Source organism: Corvus brachyrhynchos, unplaced genomic scaffold, assembly GCF_000691975.1.
Source record: "Corvus brachyrhynchos isolate BGI_N302 unplaced genomic scaffold, ASM69197v1 scaffold162, whole genome shotgun sequence".
Classification (NCBI taxonomy): Eukaryota; Metazoa; Chordata; class Aves; order Passeriformes; family Corvidae; genus Corvus; species Corvus brachyrhynchos.
This window is the reverse complement of record NW_008236696.1, coordinates 1,876,625-1,898,415: the sequence shown is the minus strand read 5'-3', so window position 1 is coordinate 1,898,415 and position 21,791 is coordinate 1,876,625. Positions and strand designations below refer to the sequence as shown.

The 21,791-nt window shown below is 38.3% G+C and overlaps 1 protein-coding gene across 4 annotated transcripts in view; it reads right to left on the bottom strand.

Moving 5' to 3' along the window:
• The window catches only part of NAALADL2 (N-acetylated alpha-linked acidic dipeptidase-like 2), a 395,166-nt gene that overhangs the window by 373,104 nt on the left and 271 nt on the right, over positions 1 to 21,791 (bottom strand). For 2 of the 4 annotated variants that reach the window (XM_017726897.1, XM_017726895.1), the window contains exon 2: positions 21,587 to 21,627. The exons of the other annotated variants lie outside the window; for them this stretch is intronic. The gene's annotated coding sequence lies outside the window, so the exon portion shown is untranslated. The remainder of the gene's footprint in view (positions 1 to 21,586; positions 21,628 to 21,791) is intronic. 4 annotated transcript variants of the gene reach the window in all.

Below are 21,791 nucleotides of genomic sequence, written 5' to 3'. Positions count from 1 at the left end.
TTAGTTAATCACAGAATATCTTGAGTTGGAAGGGACCCACAAGGATCACTGAAGTCCAACTCCTGGCCCTGCACAGGACAGCCCAACAATCCCACCCTGTGCCTGAGTGCCTTGTCCAAACACTTTTTGAGCTCTGTCAGGCTTGAGGCTGTGACCACTTCCCTGGGGAGCCTGTTCCAGTGCACAACCACCCTCTGGGTGAAAAACCTTTTCCCAATATCCAGCCTAAACCGTCCCTGACACAACTTCAGGCCATTCCTTCAGGTCTGGTCTCTCTCTCACCAGAGAGCAGAGATCAGTGTCTGTCCGTCCTCTTCCCCTCATGAAGAAGCTGCAGACCCCAAACTTCAGGCCATTCCTTCAGGTCTGGTCACCAGAGAGCAGAGATCAGTGTCTGTCCGTCCTCTTCCCCTCATGAAGAAGCTGCAGACCCCAATAAGGGCTGAGCTCAGTCTCCCTTTCTCCAGGCCGCACAGACCAAGTGACCTCAGCCACTCCTGGTATGGCTTCTCCTTCAGACCCTTCGCCTTCTTCACAGCCTCCTTTGGACACTCTCTGGTAGCTCTGTACATTTCGTATTTTGTGGTGCCCAAAACCACACCCAGGACTCAAAGCAAACTCGAGTTTCTGGAACAGAGGACACAATGCTCAATTCTCCTGCTGGAGAGTCTAAGGCAGCAAAGCTCTGGGTTTCCCCAGCCCCAACTTTCCTTTCCACCTTCCCCACACAAACACAGAGGTCCTGTCACCTCTGGATAGGGGGATGGCTCAAAATCAGTAGTTAGTGTCAGATGTTCATACTGCTTTTACACACTACCATTGCCCTTGTTAGTCATCTGAGGACTACATTAGAGATTTCTTTCCTGAAATGGCTTTACCCTGGAATTAACTATCTCTATAAAAAAGGAAGCATTAAAAGAACATTTAACAGCTGGATACAACATCTGCCTTTCCTAGGTCATTAGTACTTAAGAACAATTAATTTATGAGACTACAACATTACAGAGACTGACAAAATAAAAATCACATTTCTCTCTAATTTCAACCTTGTCTGTCAAGTGTCCCAGTTAAACAAATTGTCTTTTTTTCTCATTTTTTAAATGGAGGTTATGCCAAAGCGAAAGAGCCATCAACTCTTCAGTATTTCAGTAGCTGTCACAATAACGGGCCATTTTTCTTTGTACTCCAATTTATGGAGTTCTATGATTTTATATAGTATTTTCATACCTCAGATTCATGCTTGCATGAAATATGAACCTGGAAGGTTAAAAAAAATAAATAAGAGAAGCACAAAAAACTGCATCTCATGCAATATACACATGATCTCCTTCTTAAATACCAAAACTTAAGGCACTCTCAAGATTTCTTTGGGACGTGGTAGGTATTTTCTGAGGACGTATGTGAGGCAGGCACCACTTAGTCCCACGCACTGGTTTCCTTGCTCTGAATACGTGGACTCTGATCACGTAGTGGCACCCAGTCTTCATTACCAAAAATGACAAACCACCTGGCAATCCAGCAATGGTTTAGGAATATGAACTACTTTTGACTCATTAATAGACTTCCAATAGTCAGCATCCATTTTCAGATGAAAATTATCAACATCCGTAAGTCTGTATAAAAAGGTGATGTAACTCCTGCTTTCAAAAATAAAAATACATATAATTCTATAAAGAATAAAAAACTGAACCTGAAAAGTGAAATTTAACAATATAGGAAAAAAAAATATTTTGAAACAGTCCAATTATACACTCAATAGGGAAGCACTGGTTCCAATTTAAAATGAAGCATCTCTGTTCTCAAAATCAGAATACTACACTCCTATTGAAATTCCTTCCCTGCCAAAAGTAAGAAATTCAAGACTTTTCATTTCATGGTTTGAAATCTAAGTTTGAAAGTGGTTTGTATTTTTTTTCCCCTAATCCAAGTTCTAATTACACTGATGTAGGCTGGTACCATTTACAAGTATTTCCATTATCAGGGCTTGTTAAGAAAATATTAATATCTCAGTATCTCAGGCATGCAAGTATCTCTGTATGAACAAAACCAAATTTTACAAAATCTGGCATCAAAAGTTACTTCTGCAGAGGGCAAAGGAGATCAAAACCTCATTTGCACACCCACACTCATCCAAACAGATAGTGCTGAAGAAGAAATGAAAAAAGAAGGGCATGAAGCACGTAATGGATAATTGGCTACAAATTAAGGCTCAGGGGGATGCAGAGGAGGCAGGTACCCACAGAGAGCCCCTCTTTGTTCCCATTCCATCCCGTGACTCATGTCCCTGGCTAAATGGCCGTGGGTGGGGAGAGTTTGCTCCCACTCAGATTTCAGTGCAGGACTGGGACCTGCATCTGTAACTCACACCTGACTGAGCCAGAGCAAAGCCTGTGCCAGCTCGGGCAGTAACGCTGGTATCACACCAGCCCTGCAGCACAGCAGCCCCTGGGGGACACAGGGATGGAGCTGGAGCCTCTCCCACGTCCGTGAAAGGCTGCTCACGTCAGACAGCAGCTAGGCACATAAATAAATCCAGTCTGGGAGCTGCAGGAATACATCCTGCAAACAAACCACAGCCTGCCCCCAAACAGAGGGCATCCGGATTACACACCTGGGCTGCAACAAAACTCATCAATAACTTCAGCCAAGAAGTTTTGCTTCTGTTCCTCTACCCTCTGGCAGGCTCTGAAGAATCAGAATTAGTTTCAGTGTCAGTCCTTCTCCCGAACCAGCTGCAACTCATCATGTGATAATCCCATCTTCAATTGCTAAATCCCTCCTTTTCAGTGCACATTTCCTTGTGTTAAGCCAGTTATTTGCCTGTGGCTCCCTATTCTTTCAGACTTTCCCAAGACTCAGTCTTTTGAACGTTTGTTCCACACACAAATAAATTGTTTCCATCACTCCCAACATTTTAAATAGACATGCACATGACCCAAAATGCATGTTCTAACCCACATACTATACTGGAAGTCTGCCAAGTTCCATTTTTCAACCTCTGAAGCATAGTGGGGGGGAAAGTGTTAAATCAGGTGTTAAAAAGTTGTATATTCTCCTGTGGTGAGAAGTTTCATGCCAAAATTTAACACAGGGTGCACAAAGTTTTATAGTTATGTTAACAAAGCTGTGAAAACAACTTTTTTCCCAGTGAAAATTGTGCATCACTGACTGTCTTCACATCCTCAAGGTTGATTTGTGTGAACCACAGCTAACAATAGTATCATACAGAGTAAGATAAATCATATCCTACATTAATATTTATATCACTGTAAGCTACATAATTATGTAAAAATGAACACAGCAAAATCAGATAGACCAAGATTTATAACGAAATTGAAAGAACTCAGAATTTCCATTAGAACTCCAACTTCTTTGTTTTACCTCTGTGTTCCTGCTTTTCTGTTCACAGGCACCATGCTCTAATTTCAAATTCTTGCAATGCCCAAGTAGAATACCACAGACGTCATGCAGTGAGTAAGAAATACTGATTTAAGTCATATGTGCATATATCAAGTTAAATTTTTTAAGTTTCCACATCCTTATTTCTGTTTTTACAATTTACACTGTATGGGGAAGCTGTTTTAAAACCAAACCCAGATTTTAGAAGTATACTGATTTAGTGTAATAGTCAGTAAACTCTCTAGTATATTTAACTGGTGTGCTTGCACAATTGTATATACACATGCAGAAAATGCCTTTAAATCCAATTTTCCTAAAAATCACTGAAAAATTTATACTCTGCTATTCCACACAGTAGTTGTTATTCATATTTCTCCTTTGGGAAGTGAGCAGAAATTAAAAAGTCTCCAACAGTGGCACTGAGAGACCCTGACGAACTACCCCATATACCCAGATACCAAGGTAATTCCATTGCATTCCTGGAGAATCTGTAATGCTGTACCACCCACTACAGGCAGGAGCTCAACCACAACTCAGCACCCTGACACAGCAGAGATATCAAGGAAGGGAACCTCATTCTGCAATTTCTTCCATATATTTAATGGACAGTTCAATAATCAACCTCCAATTCTATTCACCATTTGGCTGTAAATGGCTACCTTTGAAATTATAGCTATAATTCTATCAGTATTTCCCTTCAATAAAAATGAAAATCCCAACCCTAAAAGTCACTCTATTTTCCAGCTTAGCTAGTGTGATGTAGGTGATACACAGAGCAACACCATGAGGAGATTTGAGTGATACACAAACCACATCTCACATCTCCACAGAGCACCCTCCACATGGCCATTGATTGCATATCCAAAAAAAAACCACAAACCAACCTTTTTGACTATCTTCATTTCAGGTAACTTGGTTATATTCCCCATTACACTTTGACCATCGTTTAGAACATCCCACCTTGTCTATCCAAGGAAATACTGTGCCCTGAAGACTCCACTAAAACCATGCCAGCCCAACCTGTCAGGTGGCTGAAGGGGCTCACTGGAGAGGATTCCAGCTCCCAAGCACTGCCAGCATCAGCCAGACAGCAAGTACAGACAGTTCATTTTACAAAAACTTAATGGAGTGTATGGCCCTGAGTGCTTAATACAAGCACTGTCAAGGCATCTAAGCAAAAAGTCTCAGCTGTCAGTGCTGACAAGTGCGCAGAATTATTTGTCACACTTGACTAGATAAGAGACCAGTCAAGTGGTGTATGGTGAGATTCCCATACATCTCCACACTCCAGTCCCAGAGTGCAGGCATGTGCTTCCCCCCAATCCACTGACAGCATAATGGAACCTTTCTACAAGGCAGTGTGGCTAAAATGTTATTCTTCCATATAACTACATGATCCTTCCTTTTGCCTGGTGTTTTATTTCTTAATTACGCTGAATCTGGCTTCCCCTTCATATTTTCTGACAGAATTCAAGCCCCTGAAGAATCTCCAGGTCATTAGGTAGCAAAATTCATGACATCAATATGTCATATTAACCAGCTAAAAAACTAACCTGATGCACCTGTCCTACAATATAAAAGCTTCCATCTGGATATTTCTTCTAACTCTATCAGAAAGACAATAATTTATTATCTTTCAGCACATGTGTACTTATTAACAAAGACCTCAAAAAGCTAATTCTTTCCTGGCTGGTGTTTACACACCAAACTTCTCATTTTCCAGAGCATTGGAGGTATGAAGTCTGCTTCTTTAGGGTATACAGGATCCTCCTACACAAAGCAATGGGACCTTAAAATTCTACTATTCCTCATAATAGAAGATAAATCAATCTTTTTCACTTATTTACACTGCAAAACCACATTAACACTGAACAGCTATAACCACAAAGGTCCAGATTCCACTATAAACTCATCAATTACCTGAAACTCAAATAAAAACTGTTCAAAATTATCAGTCTACAAACTACAAAACAAACTACTTTGAACAAAAGCCAGGCAGTTCTATGTGATGCACAGGTGTTGATCTAGTCCTAATATCTATTATGCAACCTCAAATAAATTTATTTAATTTCTAACTACTGCTGTATTGCACTACCACAGACTTCACAACATCATTTTCTGTTCCATCAGCCTGCTGCAGCTTATCAAATCTAATATGCGAGTTATTTTGGACAAATATCTTTTTATGCAATGATTCTTGGCAATAAAGCACAGTAGAGATCAGGTTCTCAATAAAGGCCTCCTGATGTTAACATAATGCAATAGCAGCCTCACTAATTCACATCCAGCATCACTGCCCAGTGAATTCCCATTCAGACATCTGGGGTTTTTCAAGGGCCTGCCAGAAGAACGTAGGTGGGTCTGTATCCTCTGTGCTCCTGTTCAGTCCCTGTGCCTGCCTGGTGTACTTATAAATTCAGCTCTATGCATGATGGAATTTCTCCTCTGTTTGTATAACACCTTGTAAAAACAGGGGCCTACACTAGACTAAGCCAAGTACTCTTGATTTTACCAAAAAATGTCGAAGCTTGTATTATGAAAGCATAGAGTGTCAAGGAGTGTTTTTCAGAATGCATAGAAGTAGGCTATAAATCTGTAATTATTAAGGAACATTGCAGTCAATTCATTGTCTGATAGGGAAGATAATGAAGTACCTAGAAATGCTATTAGTTTGCAATATTTCTTCTTCAAATTGAAAGCAAGTAGGTTTAGATCAGGAAAAAATTCTTTTCTGTGAGGGTGGGGAGGCCCTGGCACAGGTTGCCCAGAGAAGCTGTGGCTGCCCCATCCCCAAAAGCATCCAAGGCCAGATTCGACAGGGCTTGGAGCAACCTGGGATAGTGGAAGATGTACTAAGCTGTGGCATCACAAAATTAATATCGTGAATCTGCAGAATTAAGGCCCAGGGAGCAGAAGGAGATAAAATTAGAAATAAATATGAGAAAATTAGAATGACTATGAGACTACAGTGCATACAGTAAAGGCGGATGCTTTCTAATTCACAGCTGAAAGAGCTTTACAAGTGAGCAGCTAACCTACTTAATGGGTGCTCAAAGGACCTAAAAAAGCCAGCACAGACAGCATTAAATTTCATTACCTCACACTTTCAAAAAAGTTCTGTCACTATACAGGCAGCAAATCGTGTTTTGAATGCAGTTAATCAGCCATACAATGAGAACTGAGAGGGACAACCATAAAAATAAATGCAGTATTTCAAAAGCATTTCTTTATAATTCTGGTTTGGAAAAGGACCTATGCTTAAATTCTATTCACTGATAAGTGAACTCCTCCCTACCCAACCAGTTAACAGTGTTGTATCAGACTTCCTAAGGAGGTATCATTAACTCAGTATCAGAGACCAAGAAAGAAGAAGATTACAACATCCTAATTACGTAGACATGCATAACATCAAATGGGCCAAGATAATCACATAATTCAATAGAAAACTAAGAAGGTTAAACCACTAACACTTTAATCCAAACCAAAGTTACAAAATCAGCATGAAGTTCCAAATTACAAGACATTTTAATGTAAACACCAACTGCAGATTTTTGTCTTGTACAAACACAAAAGCCCAATGGCTGCATTATCCCACCCTAAAGATCTGACTCTGACTCTGCTCAGCCCAGCACAGAAGGGAAGAGAGCTCAGCATGAGTTTTCCTCAGCACTTGCCTGCAAGGTCCCCCAGCAAACAGCACTAGGAAATATAAGAGTCTGAAATCACTCCTCCTACATCCCACATCCTATCCCAAATCTCACAAATTCGTAATTACTAGGGCATCAGGAGACAAGAGAATGGAGGAATGGCTTACCTGTAAAACGAGAAAGCAGTAACTAAAGCAAGTAATTTCTTCCACTTTTAAATATCCTAGTGATTTTTGAGCTTTAATCAGCCATTTCCTTGCCTAAAATCTGCCATCCACCAAAAGAAAGGAATGCTTTAGAAGGGAATTTTTAATACCCTGTGGGACCAAAGTGATACATTTTAGCCCATTTCTTCTTAATACATGTAATGATTTTAATCAAATTTGTTCAGAGGACAGAAGATTAGTTAAGGAAGAGAAGTAACTGGAACATTAAATTAAGGTATCATTGGGAATTAAAAATTTAATTTTCTGGTATTATCAGTGGTATATTACAAATAAAGAACATAGAATATGCAATTAATATGCAACACAATATGAACAGCATTTGAGAAAAATGAATTAGATATGTAGGACAAAATGGGATGAATTCTTAAACCAAATTCAATTTGCTTTACTCTGTTCAATCTTCATGCGGGCCTCTGTTTAAATACTTCCAGGTATGCGAAGAGTCATCATTAAATTCTGATGTATTTTAAGGGGATCAGGGCTCACGACAGGCAACCCAATAAATCTCCTATACAAATCAATGCATTACCTCTGTAAGCTTGTTTTTGAGGAGATGGCTGCTTCCCACATGGCGCTCCATGGAAAGGACCAGGACAAAGACCAGCAGCTTGTAAGCCAAACAGTAGAACTGTGCCATTAATTAAAAAGTTAAAATATTCTTAAAACATCATCTAAACTCCCAAGTTAAACTCCATTATTCAGAGTTACTAACCAATGCACAAAATTACATTTTCCTAAGTCACTCCCTGTTCTTTGTATGGATATTCTGAGGGAGAAGTGATGTCCTATCTGACAAGTAATACCTTTCTCCTCTAGGTATCAACAAGGGGAAAAGGAAAAGCATCCAGAAAGTAAGACAAATAAGCCCCATGTTAAAGAATATCCATTTGATTTAAAGGCATTTGCATTTACATTTACTTGAAATTATTTTTTCCCGATCAAGACAATTGAGAAACTGAAAATTTGCTTGATTTCAGCATTTCTTGTGTAACTCGTATAATATTGCCGAGGATCCAATTACGTTTTCCTTAGCTAAGGCTGATTACCACATAAGTTCTGAATTCACAGGTATTTGAAACTCTCCAGAAAATAAACAGCCAAAATAAAAGCTCCTGTTATTGCCATTTGACTCCACTCAGGTGCAACAATGTATAAAACAAACCAAGTGCAGGTGTGTACACAGGCACATTCAGGCTTTGTGGTGTTGGGGAGCCTTTTTTCCCATTCCTTAACCTTCCTTTTCCTATCCCATCAATTCTCCTCTTCCCCAGGCAACCAAATTCTTTAAGGACGCTGGAGTGCAAACAAAAACTTTATCTATGGAGTCCTGTTTTGTATATTAAATATGTATCTAAGGGCAGAGACAGTCCACCAGTTCTGCAAATCTCACAGGGCTGCAACAGTCAACTTAATGTATGTGTTAAAGTTTAAAAAGTTTTCTTTTTTTTTGGTTCAATAAGATAAACCAATGTTACTTTCATGCTTACACGAAAACAGCAATTTTTTTCATCAGTTTTTCTAAACACATTAATTTTATCCATCCAGTCTAATTGCATAAATTGACACTTATCTGCTTATTCCATGTTAATCTATTGACATTTCATTCCTAACAACCCATTTCATGCTTTTTCAAATACATCCTTCTTCATTTTTGACAACCAGCATTTTTAGAGGGCAACTGTGATCACCCAGACTGACGTTGTACACTGCACAGGCCAAAGAATTTAACTCAGCAATTTCTGCATTGAGCCCACATTCATCTGGCTGAGCTAGATCACAACTCTTCCAGTGATACACAACCTTGATTTAAATATTCAAACCAACAACAAACTATAAATTGGTTAATTACTGGTTTGGATCTCTCTGTCTATAGCTGTGACCTTCGGAGTCACAAAACTAGTGAACTCATTTATTCCATACACTTGGTGCATAGGTTGAATTTCCAACTTATCCCTAAGGTTCAAGTATGTGGTAAATCCTCTCAATTTCAAAAGACAATCATTACTTCATGTCAGTTCTGAGGCCAAATAATGGCCCCAAATTTTCTTCCATGCAAAAGGAAACTCAGCAAGACACAGCTATCAAAGAAGTTCTGGAAACTGGCTAAATTATCCACAAAGAAATAACGTGCAGCAAAAGCAACAAGTGTTGAATACTACTCAATGCCAAATATTTACTGGGAGATTATCCTTAGCAGTTCAATAATTCTGTGCTTAAGTTTATCAAGTCGTAACATTGCATCTCATGCATCACTTTTGAGTGATAACAAAGACGACGCATTTCAAGAGTCTTGTGAAGAATTTCCATGTGGGGGGGACTATGAAGTACATTTTTCAGAGATCAGCTACAGTATATATTGAAAAACTTTTTTTTTTTCTTAAAAAAAGAAAAAAAACACTGATACATTTGTAAAATTCCAAGTGCAAGGATTTGGGGGTTTATCTGGAGTTACAAAATCAGTTGCATGTTCTGAAACAAAACTACAGACACCGTACTTACGTCACACGACCACACAGCTGGGACACAAGAAGTGCTTAAAGACCTACCAGGTTTTGGAACCAAGTGACATTGCCCTCATATAGTGAGAATTACTTACAGGGATCTGATCATTAACTTCCAGTACAGCAGCTTTGGACAATTCCCTGTTTCATGGCTCTCAGGGAAAGCCACATCTCTCTGTAAATTCTCATCTTCTTCCTCACGGTCAGAGATGATCTAACCAAGCATGAGAGCAAGAAGACAATACTTAAATCATATTGCCAAAAATCTTTCTTGGATCAGAAAACCTAAGTTAACATTCAAAGGAAGTCCTTGAAAAACAGGCAAAAGAACTGACCTGAAAAGATGTCCTTTATTTTACTGCTGTTAGCCTAATGACTTCAGATTTTTTTTTTTTTAAATAAGGGTGAATATACACTGCATAAACATTTTCTTGAGGAAATTAGATGGCCCCGAAAACTTCAAAAGCAAATTTCAAGCCATAAAGCTTTTATTATTTTAAAGCATTTAGCTATAATTTGCCTTTACCTTATCCCTTACTTCATTACTGCAATTATTTTAGATGATCAAGTTTAAGAGGAAAAAAAGCAGTACAGTAAAACTGAAAGCAAAAGGCAGCGAAGTATTTTCAGCAATTTAAACTCTGCTTTTGAAATCTGTATTCACATACGGTTTGGTAACCTAAGAGCAAACAGGAGATCTGCAAATTAAGAATGTTTTTCTAGGTGAAGCACATTTCAAGGAAAAAGATATTTTTTGAGATATTTATTCACTGGTTAACTTTTTTAATTCTTTACTCCTGTAGAGAGCTATAAAGAAGCATGGTGTGTTTAACTGATTAGAAAAAGATATCTGCTTACTCAGCCCTAAACAGAGTTTAAAACTTCTGCTAAATCCAGCTCTTAGAACTCAAGGCCTGTCAGATAAAAAATACTGAATATATTATGGCTTGAGAATAAACCCATACACGGACACTATTTACTTTAAACTACCAAAAAGAGTATTAATTGGTATTGCATTTGCAGTACAGGTGTGCTACTGGAATGCAAAGAAGCACAGATTATGCAGAATGAAGGACAGGCAGCGATTTTGAAATGTTAATTAGAAACACGAGGGATATGAAAGTGTAGTGGAAAAAAACCCAAATGTGCTGATTGTGAGAAAAAGAGGAAACCTGCTAGAGGAAAGCATCCAGAGTAACACTTCCAGTGAAACCAGAAAGATGCAGTTGGCAGAATCAAGTGTGCCCACAGAAAACCCCAGTTTGTGCAGTGTGCAGGGCACTGACCATCAGGCCACCTTTCTGCAGCACAGTACCCACAGACTCATCAGGTTCATCACAGGCCAGCTGCATCTCCCACAGAAACCTCCAAGAGCTTTGTCACTGGAAAGCAACACCAAATAAAGCAACAGCTTCATTCAAACAAACAAACCCCCTCCACATTAAAACCGTAAGTTAATTAACACTCAGAGCAGTAATATCAGCATATTTGCTATCTGGATTTTTGTGAAAGATGAAAAAGCCATTTAATTTGAAATGCTTAAGATGCAAGATATACTATTAAGTAACAGTTTGCCTCTACACTTCACTTCTTTCTACTGAACTTGTTCAGAGACACAAGAGCTTTGACACAAAATTTCACGTTTTCTGTCATATCTTCCTGTACCTTCTATCGAGATGACTTTTTCAAGCTTCAGTCAAACCACAAAAACAAAAAAATCAAGCCAAACAAAACTTAGAAATAAATCATAAACTAACCTGATTCTGATCCAATTACCACAAACTGTAACATCAATTTAATCCCCCTAATACTAATGAAAGACAACAGAAAAAGTGAGAAAGAAACTTCTGGCTGTATCCTCTCTGCAAGAGGGAAGTTCAGATTAAATTGTTCAACACAGCACACTAATGCAATATTGCACCAACAAAGGGGGTTGTTCTGAAATAAAATCCTTACAATCAAATATACATTGAACTTTACTGATCCTAATATTTTAAGACAAGGGAATCGTGAATTTTGTTAACATTATCAAATGAGGCTTACACACAGTTATTTGAAAAAAAGTCAAGTCTTTTAGAATTCAGAATATAAATTCCAAATACATCTAATTTTATCCCTTATAACTAATGGATCATAGAAGAGTAGTTACTAAATACACTAATGACATTAATGACATTTTAATATAGTCATGATAAGCATAGGAGTCTTACAGGCAAAACCAATGGACTATAAAGCTTCATTGTTCCAGTATGTAATACTGAAACCAGATTATTTCTTTTCTAAATTCATCATCCTAGACTCACCTGTAAAGAAAAGAAGGGTTTGGTTTTTTTTCCTACAGGAACATGAAAAATACTCCTGTGCATACATACATGCCCTCCTCAATAAAGTCATCCATATTTCTAGCAGTTGCTTCTTGTCACTCAGGCAACAGTTTTCCTTACAAAGGAACAAGACAATAAATTAAGTTATCCAGTTTTCCATTAGAGGAGGAATGAAAAGGCACCATATGAAATCTGATCCAAATTTCTCATCTTTCACACCACCTGTATTTTAGGTGGTGCAATACAACAGCTGCAGATTTAGGCTGCAGCTTGGGAGTTACCAGCTGACTGTGCCTACCTGGACTGCTGAATGCCAGAGGGCTCTTTCAGCATTCTGTCCCCACTAATGGTGCTATTGAGCCTGGTTTACTTCCTTTTAAACAGGAGACACAGGGAGAAACCAACAGCCTTAGGAGTACACTTGATACTCATTGTTCTCTGTATTTTACTCAGATGTTAAAACTGTTTCATTAAGGTTGACCTGTGTGCATTTTTGTTTCTTTTTAAACAAACATTATTAACAGATTATTGTCACAGGCACACACACATTAGGTAATTATGAAATCCTATTTTCAAGGAGGTAACAGTACTGTTAAGACAGCTTTGTAACGCTTTGGTTTTAATTTCTTGAGCCAAGCCTAATAACCCACTATTTTTAAAAGGCACATCTGATCTTTAATATTTAACAGAGCAAAACAAGCTGGCAGCAACCCATTCTTGCACTCACACATGCACAGACTAACAGAGCACATCCCTCACCAGCTTGGGGCCCTGAACCACAGAGACATTTCAAGCCAAGTTGTAGATACACCTTTTCTGACAAGACAGAATTGTTTGTAGTAGGATCCCTGCTGCAGGTACGTGCTCACCAAACAACGTGAGCAGAATGTCAGTGGGGCATGTACTGTAACCCCACTCACATCCAACCATCTCTTCTCCAAGGAAAATACCAACAAGATTAGAAGGTACAAGAACATGTTTCTTAACACTTAAAAAAAAGTTAAATTATAATAAATCCTTAACAATAATGACAAAACTCAACCAGTTTTCTGAAGGAATTTTTATGTTCAGATTGAACTGTAGGCTCCAAGACTTCAGGGACCCTTATGTAAAATGCAGATCTACTCTTGCAAGTTCCAGTTCTCATAATTGTCCAGTATGTCAGACACCAAAAACCTGAGCCCAGATTTTCAAATGTGTGTGAATGGAGGACAGTGGAGACTGCAATTCAATGGGATTTTATCAAAAAAATCTTTGTCAGACTTGGAAAGCATTGATTTGCTCAAATTCAAGCACACTTTTCACTATGAACCCTGTACCAAGCTCCTCCTCAAAACAACAAACAAAAGAACTGCTACTTCTCAATCAGAATTTCAGAAGTAAAAAGAGAAGGTCTGTGGCTCTGCAAAATCATTACTGCTGATTCTGTATGGAAGGCATTCACAAATTCTGAGAAAGGACTACAATAAAACAAATATTGCATGGATTAACAGGCATTCCAGATTATCAAAAAAAAAAAAAGGAAACATTTGAAACACTCCTCAAGAATTACTGTTTTCCCCTTCCTTTGCTTCAAATCCTAGACAACCAATGCTATGCCTCCATCAGGTACATTCACGTGGGCAAGGACAGAAAATCTCACATGACAAGTGGCTTCAGTGGCTTAGTAAACCTCAACCTGCCATTAAATGAAGACCAAGAACGTCTTCATTTAACTCCATCTGACTGCTGCTTTAGCTCAGCAGTCATCTTGAACTTAGCATGTCCTACTCTAACACAGGCAGCCCAGAAAAGGTTCACAGGGCCTTCTCCACAGCAGGTAAAAAGACCTGATTTACATTCCACAGAGTTTACAGCACAAATTGATCTCCACACCACAAGACACTGAAGACGATGCATCAAGGACAAATGTACACTAAGCAACTTTAGAGTGTTTTATGTCGTTACCTATTTTTCAGGTTAATACGAGGTCTTTACACTGGTACATTACTGTGTCTGAGGCCACTGGAGTTATACTGCAGTTTCTTTACCAGATTGCATTATATTTCTTCACAGCTCCTATCCACGTTCGAATTTAAGCAAACCCCAGGGAACGCAGCCGTTCCGTATTTTTGTTGATAGCTTTGCTGCTCTACCCCCATCTCTCTCAAGAGAGCTTGTTAGGTGTAATACCTCTAAGAAAAAGGTTTAAGCAACAGTTTGTTCCAAATCCTGAGAACAGTAAAAATAATTTTAATTATGTTCTCATTTCCATGCCAGGCCATCTTCTTTACTATGACATCCAACTACATTTTGCACTGCAACAGATTTTGAGAAACAAATGAAAAAACATCCCTGGCTCCTTAAGCTAGGAAGGCAGTTTTATTTATCCAGCAGTAGGTATCTGAAATGCCTATCATAAAAATACTATAAAAACAGTTGAACAGATATTTCTTGGAGCAAAGAAAGGCAAGAGAAAAATCTGCAGTATAGCTTGAAGACAAGTCTTCACAGCTGCATTTGTCAAGCTTCAGCTGATTCTGAATATATCCATTCAGTATAGGAAAAATCCAAATGAAAAACAACAGGAAAAAGAAAGGTGTCAGGCTGCTTCTATTGGGTTGAAGGAACTAATATCACTATAAAAGCCATCAAACAAGATGCTCTCACTTCTTATTGCAAATGCATTCCTACAAACATTGCAGAAACACCAAACTATTCAAAACTAAAATGCAAAGCACCACATCCCCTGTCAGCTGCTGTGTCTGCCAGAGGCTTCAGTTCTGCCCCAGCCTTTTACTCCTACTCATGTCTCAACATGTACCTGTGAGACAGATTTTTCTGTGGGTTACGAGGAAGACAACTAATGGATAAATGAAGATGTGAGCATAGATACAGAAAATTAAAAAAAAAAAAAATTAATTTAGGAGGTCCAAAAAGGAATGGAAGGTGTTTACTGCTTTCACTGTAAAGGGGGGGGGGGGGAGGGAAGATATAGGACATTTTGGTTTTTTTGACACATTTGTAAGTGACGGAATGTGGAGAAGTGTCAAACTTACCCTTTAAAAGAAAAGTTCTACAGTGATTCACCAATGAAATTGTCCTTCACATGAGGTAAACTGTGCTCATGAAATTATATTTCCAAAACACAATCTATTGTTTTCTGAATGATAATCACCATATAGCTGTTGATTAACCAGTGATAGTTCTACCTAGGCTAAAGGGTAGTTATGCAAAAAAAGTCATACTTTGTAAAAATAACTGTCAATACACAGCTTGTAATGAATATTACACAGATCCAGAGGAGCCAAGGTGAAAACAACAGGAATACCTAACCCTCAGAGAGAAGCCTCTCAAAAAGCTGGATCTGCCTACCTTCAAAGCCCTCAACCCTGTCTCTAAACACTGCCCTGAAAGCTGACGCTCCCCACTTCCATTTTCTGCAAGCCTCACATATTGGACAGTCTCCTTGTTGAAGCCGAAACCTCTATTACTTTAATTACAATAAATTTGTTGTGCTAGTGTTTTGTTCAGGGAGGGGAGCTGGGATGATTTTTTCAATCAAAAATTGTTCCATTTCTTGGTTATGGCTTCAGCTTTTGGTGAAAGTAAAACCATTGTAAAACATTTATCTCTGTGGAGATGAGCTCTCTTCCCTAACGCACTGAGACGCCTTGGAGCACCGAAAGTGTTCATCCGAGGATGGTGAAACATTTTGCTTTGAGCAGTTCTGTATCCATGCATATAAACTCCACCTCCAGCAGGTAAGATTCATAATGTTGCTGAAATGCATCAGAGCCTTGTCAACCACATCACCGGGATAGGGATGGTTTATTCATTCATAGAGGGAGAGTCATACTCTTTCTAAGAAAAATATTTAAAAAATCCTTGCAATTGACAGTATGGTACATAAAGGGGTCTCTTAAGTTAACAGCTGGAACAGCTCGATTTCCTGATCACTGACCAGTATTGCGATCATCTTTAAATGTCACTCCAGCCTAGCATTTGCGCTTGATCCTGCTTCCATTAAAACAAATGTCAGAACTCCCAGGAAGATTATCTCCTTCACAGGCCTTAAGGCTGTATGAAACACTCTTTTTGAACTCGGATGTGCTATAATTAGAACAGCATAGTCTTAAAGAATTATTAAGTATACGAAGAATACCATGAGGATGCTAAATATCGCACCTGTGCCCTGAACTACAGCAAGGTGTTAAGCACCTATTTCAGCTTCCATATTTTCTTTAATTTTTCAATAGTCATGTGAGAAATACCGATCTATACCTTGGCTGAAAATTTGGTTTTGCACAATAAATATGCATTTAGATATTTAGCAACTAACAAATAGTGATTATGCTCCTTTGCTTGAAACCTAAGGCTTGCTTATGTACGTGTCATACAAGAGAGTTGTTAGTCCTAACCTGCACATATGGAACCACTCATGCCTTTCTTTGTGCTAAGGCATGCAGCCTCTGCAAAAGCACGGAATTATTCACCTGAGTGAAACAGTCAAGGCAGGCCTTAAATTCAATGCTTCCTTAATTAGACTTCTGAACTTTTGCTGCACATTCCCAAAGCCTGCACCAGAGTGAACTAGACCTCAATGCCCGGTTTCTCCAAGAAAAGGGCTTTATTTTGGGATATGGCAGCAAGGGCCCTTCCACCACTGCAGCTGAAAACGTTAAGTACAGGAAGGATTAATGCTGAGTACAAACTGAAACACAGCAGAAACACCCAAGTCTGGTGGGCTGGAAAGAACCTCTCAATTGCAACACACTTCACAGCACAATCAAAAAGATGTTCTATAGAAGAATTATAAAATGACAGTAAAATAATGTCCTTGCGGATTTTGGAATTCCTGCTTTAAGCAGGGGAACATTTCAGCTCATAGGGGTTGCCCAGAGAATCATTTCTGATCACACCCATTGAGTAATTCCAGTCTTCCTCCATCTGAGAAGTGCATTGCCAGTGTCCCTCCCCTTCCAGACAACACAAACCTCTATTACAAACTCATGCTTAGAGCATTGGGCAGTTAACAAAAATAAAAATCCAAGAAAAGCCCAATCAAGGCTGATTTGCAACACTGTCTCACTATACAAACCCAGCTCTCCACCCACTGCTGGGAAAAAGAAAAGTGCTCAAAATTCTCATCCTTTAAATTTACAGTATGCAGCCATTGCTGGATGAGTTTACACCAGCTGCAAAAATCCATCATCTGTAACAAGAGATTCTTCTTGTGTTGGCACAGACCTTCTAAGAGTCTTAAGTCCTCACAGAAGACAAATACCTCACATGCAGTTTTCTTTAAGGCAAACACAGCATTCCATGTCAATTTTTAATTTTAAGATAAATACTTTCACTTCCAGTTTGCTACAAGCAAAAATCACTAAAAGCATGAGCCTTTTATGAGTTTTGTAAAATAAACATGCTGGTCTAGAAAAACTATTCTTTGTTTTACAGATGATTTTATAGTTCAGTGGCATTTCCATGGCCACTCATGCACTACTGCAGTCAGAAAAGATTAATTCATCCCTCTAAGGAATTAATGCAATACTGAAGGATTATATTATAGTCTTCTAATTACTTTATGGCACCCTACAGAGAGAATCAACTTTGAACAGCAACACATTTCTGTTGATGAAAACATTGCTCTACTTATGTATCATTTTAGTATGGCATGTGAGGCTGTCACAATCTACCTCCTACATGCAAGTCAAGCTTTTACAAATGTTAAAAATCTTAATTATTATACTTAATTCAAGAACATTAAGCCAAATTCTTCCCCAAAACAGTAGAAAATAAGGGAATACTCCTAACAACAGATGGTGGGGGATGGAAGGCTGTATTTGTTTCTTTTATATGAAGACATTGTACAAAACCATTGCTCTACTGGAGACCACTGTTATTGGTGACAAGTTTGCACAACGTGTTTCTACAGCTACAGAAGACTCACAGGAATTGTATTCGGCACTCATAAATTTAGCTGTAATTCTGAGAAAAGCCCAAGGACATACTTATCAAATACAGCCAATACTATTACCAGAATGGCAATTCATTGATCTTTCTTACAGTAATTCCAATCTATATGCAGGCATATGAACTTGAAAACCAATTCTGAATGGGATTTCAAACACTTTTGTTCTAGGAAATGTTAAAAAAAAAATAAACTACCAACCCCAGCTGTAATTATCATTATTTGTTGCTTAAAAAAAATACTACAATTTCATAGACAAAGCTCAAAATGCATTAGGTCCTGCTAATGCTTTTCTGTGCTGAAAACATTCCCAAGATGCTCATGCTAAAATAACAACCCCGGGAAATGTAGTCAAAGACACTTCCCTGCCCCTCCAAATAGACTATGCAGAGACAATCACACCACATGCATTTCAAGTCAGGTTTTGACCAAAAACTCAGGTTTCTAGGGTTCAGCACATGAGTTTTGGCCCCTGCCTTTGCTCTGCTGAGTTGGCAGCAATTAAACCACTTCACCATTAAGCCACTCCTCGTATGTTCCTGTATGGTCTCAGCAATTTTCTGATGGTTACTCTCTCAGACCATCGTTACCACACAACAGCTAGAGGCAGTCGTGGGAGAATGATCAATTAAGCACATGATTAGCAATTTTTGTTGCCCTGTCCAACCCCCTCAAATTAAGTGGTTCAGGCTTGACCATTGTGCCACAATGAAAATGAGTAAAACACATTTTACCTCATTATTCCTGTTTGAATAGCAAATTACCTAAAACCAAGTCATTCAGCCATGGCAATGAGGAGCTGCAAATTGTTTGTTAGCATTGTCTTCTCCACATGTCCTTTCTGCTGTGAGTTCTATTACATCACTTGCAATTTACAAAGCCAAAACGCAAAACACTTCAGAGGACACTTCAAAAATAACAGTGTTTTGTAACAGCTAAGAGGGGGCAGCAGCACAGAGCAGAACCTCAGAAACAAAGAGGTGAGGAACAATTTCCTTATTCCATGAGTGACCTCTCTGAATTCAATGGAATAATATGGAATTTAAGAAATAACACGGTGCAAATCAGAAGAGGTGCTAAAAACTGGACTGATTTCAACTAGGAATGATCCTCAGGATTTTAAAGTGCATCTTCTAAGATGAAATTGTAATAACTTAATTGACAAACTTATTAATTATAACCCCTCTAAACCTTATCTTTTCCTACTTGACCAGGTTATCATCCCTTACTTCCCCCACCCTCTCCTCTGTCAATTATTTTTTCTTCATACACAGAAAAGGTGTCTTATTCCATGACAAGTCGTGTATTTGGGCACTAGGAAGGGTCTATGATTTATCCTGCTAAAATGAGACCAGCATCCCCATGACTTAGAAATACAGCACCTTTTTTAAATTAAAAAGGAAGAGAGACATTTGTGTATGGAAATAGGGTGAAAGAATATTCTGGGTCCAGGAGCTAAACAACTGTTGGCAAGAACAGCTAAGTCAAATTAGCTCTTCCTAGGCTCATTCCCAGCCTTCAAGTTCTGCACTGAACTGAATAAGCAGCACAGTGGTGGTGTTCACGTGTTTCTGTTTCATTTTGTTAATCTGTCTTTGCTATTTGCTGGGTGGAGATCTCAGACAATCTCCCACTAAAGTTATTTTCTAACTCATGGCAATGTTGTCAGCCATGATATTTCATCCACTGCTTGTAGGGACACCCAGCACTTGAGAGCAATCTCATGATTCAGACTAATATATGGAATTAATTCCCATATATGCCAACAGCTGGGATACAGATATTTACATCTGCACAACCATGGATCAGAGTATGCTCAGCTCTGTAGAAGCTGGGACACATCAACATCAGTAACACGATCAAATGTGCTTGACTGAAAATTTGGTGAGTGAAAGTCTAAGCTTCTGCAAATCTGCTAAGTCATATTTAAACATATTTTTGTTCCAAGGCATTTTGGGAGAATTCTGGATTGGCCTTTGCAGCACTGCTTTACCACTAAGTGCATGCCCCATTTAGATGTGAAGTGCTACAGATTTCCATTTAGAGTTACCTCAAAGCAATTTACTGTATAAGCCAAACAGGAGGGCAGAGTTTGGGGAATGAACAGCACTGACAATGATGACTTCTTTATTTTCCTCCCAGTTTTACTTCCTTCCATCTCTGTTTACAGTAATATTAATTAATTACACAAATATAACAGCCTTGAACTGTCTGGTTCATTCCTTGAAACTATGTCATCATCTTCCACACTGCCAGAATTAATTTTCTGTCTTTACAGATTCACATCTTAGATTTTTTTTTTTTTTACTCTTCTAATACAAAAGAAGAACAGCAAGGCTGGGCAGCCCACTGCTGCAAACACAGTATCAGAGACTGCTACACAGAGCTTTGTCACAAACTTTGTACTACCATGTAAACAACACTGTCCAAAGTACAAATTAAGGGTGCTCTTTGGAAGTTCTAGTTAACAAGTTTTGATTTCTAGTTAAAAGAAGAAAAATAAAAAGGCTGAGCTGTCAGGAAACAACAGTTATTTCAAATATTCAATTTAAATTTTCTTTTAGAACAAATTCAACACATTTCATACTAATTAAGCAAAAGGTATATCAGAACAGCAAAAACCAGACATGAAATACAATGTATTAAAAATGCATAAACAGCTGACAAATATGCATTCACCAATGAAAGCAAATTTCGGCAGTGCTAAAGTAGAGCTCATCAAGCTCCATTAAAATCCCAGCTGAAAGAGGAATAGAAGCAAAACTTGTGCATAGGGCAAGTGACACCGTAAATTGTTCCTGATTCCCTTACAAAGTCCAATTCTTCCCCACTTTCCTAGGAGTCTCCAGAGTGCAGAAGCAACACCAAAGTGATTTTCTTCAGTTCTCTTGTTTTTTTAAAAATCTGATAATAGCAATAGTGATAAAATGCAGCAAGTTTTTTTTTTTAAATATGCTATGAAAAAACATGCATTGAATAAGGGATTTTTGGCTGTTTGCCAGATTGCAAAACGCATGTGAATCATTATTGAAGAATCCCTTCAGAAATACAAAACCATCAGGAACCAATTCTTTCTATATGGTGTGAGTTTATTTGTTGAAGTTAGTGGAAAGTAGTAATCTCTTGTCCTATTACTATTTGCAGGTTACACTTCCTGGACATCACAGAAAATGCAAGAATGAAAATTACTCTTAAATGTAGCACTAGGTCTGTCTTCAAAAATCTTCAACTCCTATTTAAAGGATCACAGGTATTTCTCTGGATGTTAATGAAGTTTCTTTCACAGCAGTTTTAGTAAAACACTGTATTTTTGATTGCAATCTCAAAAACTGAAGAAAAAAACAACTACGCCAGTTTTGTTAGATGCGATTGTAGTTTAGATACTTCGTATCTAAACCATCTCAACTATTTCTTGTAATGACATTTCGACAGATATCCAATCTTATGGTAATGCTTTTGCATTAAAAGGAGTAGACTGATATTGCACATTAAGTTCACTTACAGAGCCAGCAAATACGTAAGAAAAACAACTTACCTTTTGATATGCTTACAAGCAGCAAAATGCACTATAACCATCTAAAATACAGTGGAAGAGTGAGAAATTATAAATATGGGAAAAAAGAACACTATCAACTTAGAAGTACATATTCTTTAGAAACAAATAAAACCACATAGCTATTTATATTTTATGTGGCTACTAGAACAGCACACAACATTTTGCATAGTAATTACCATAATGT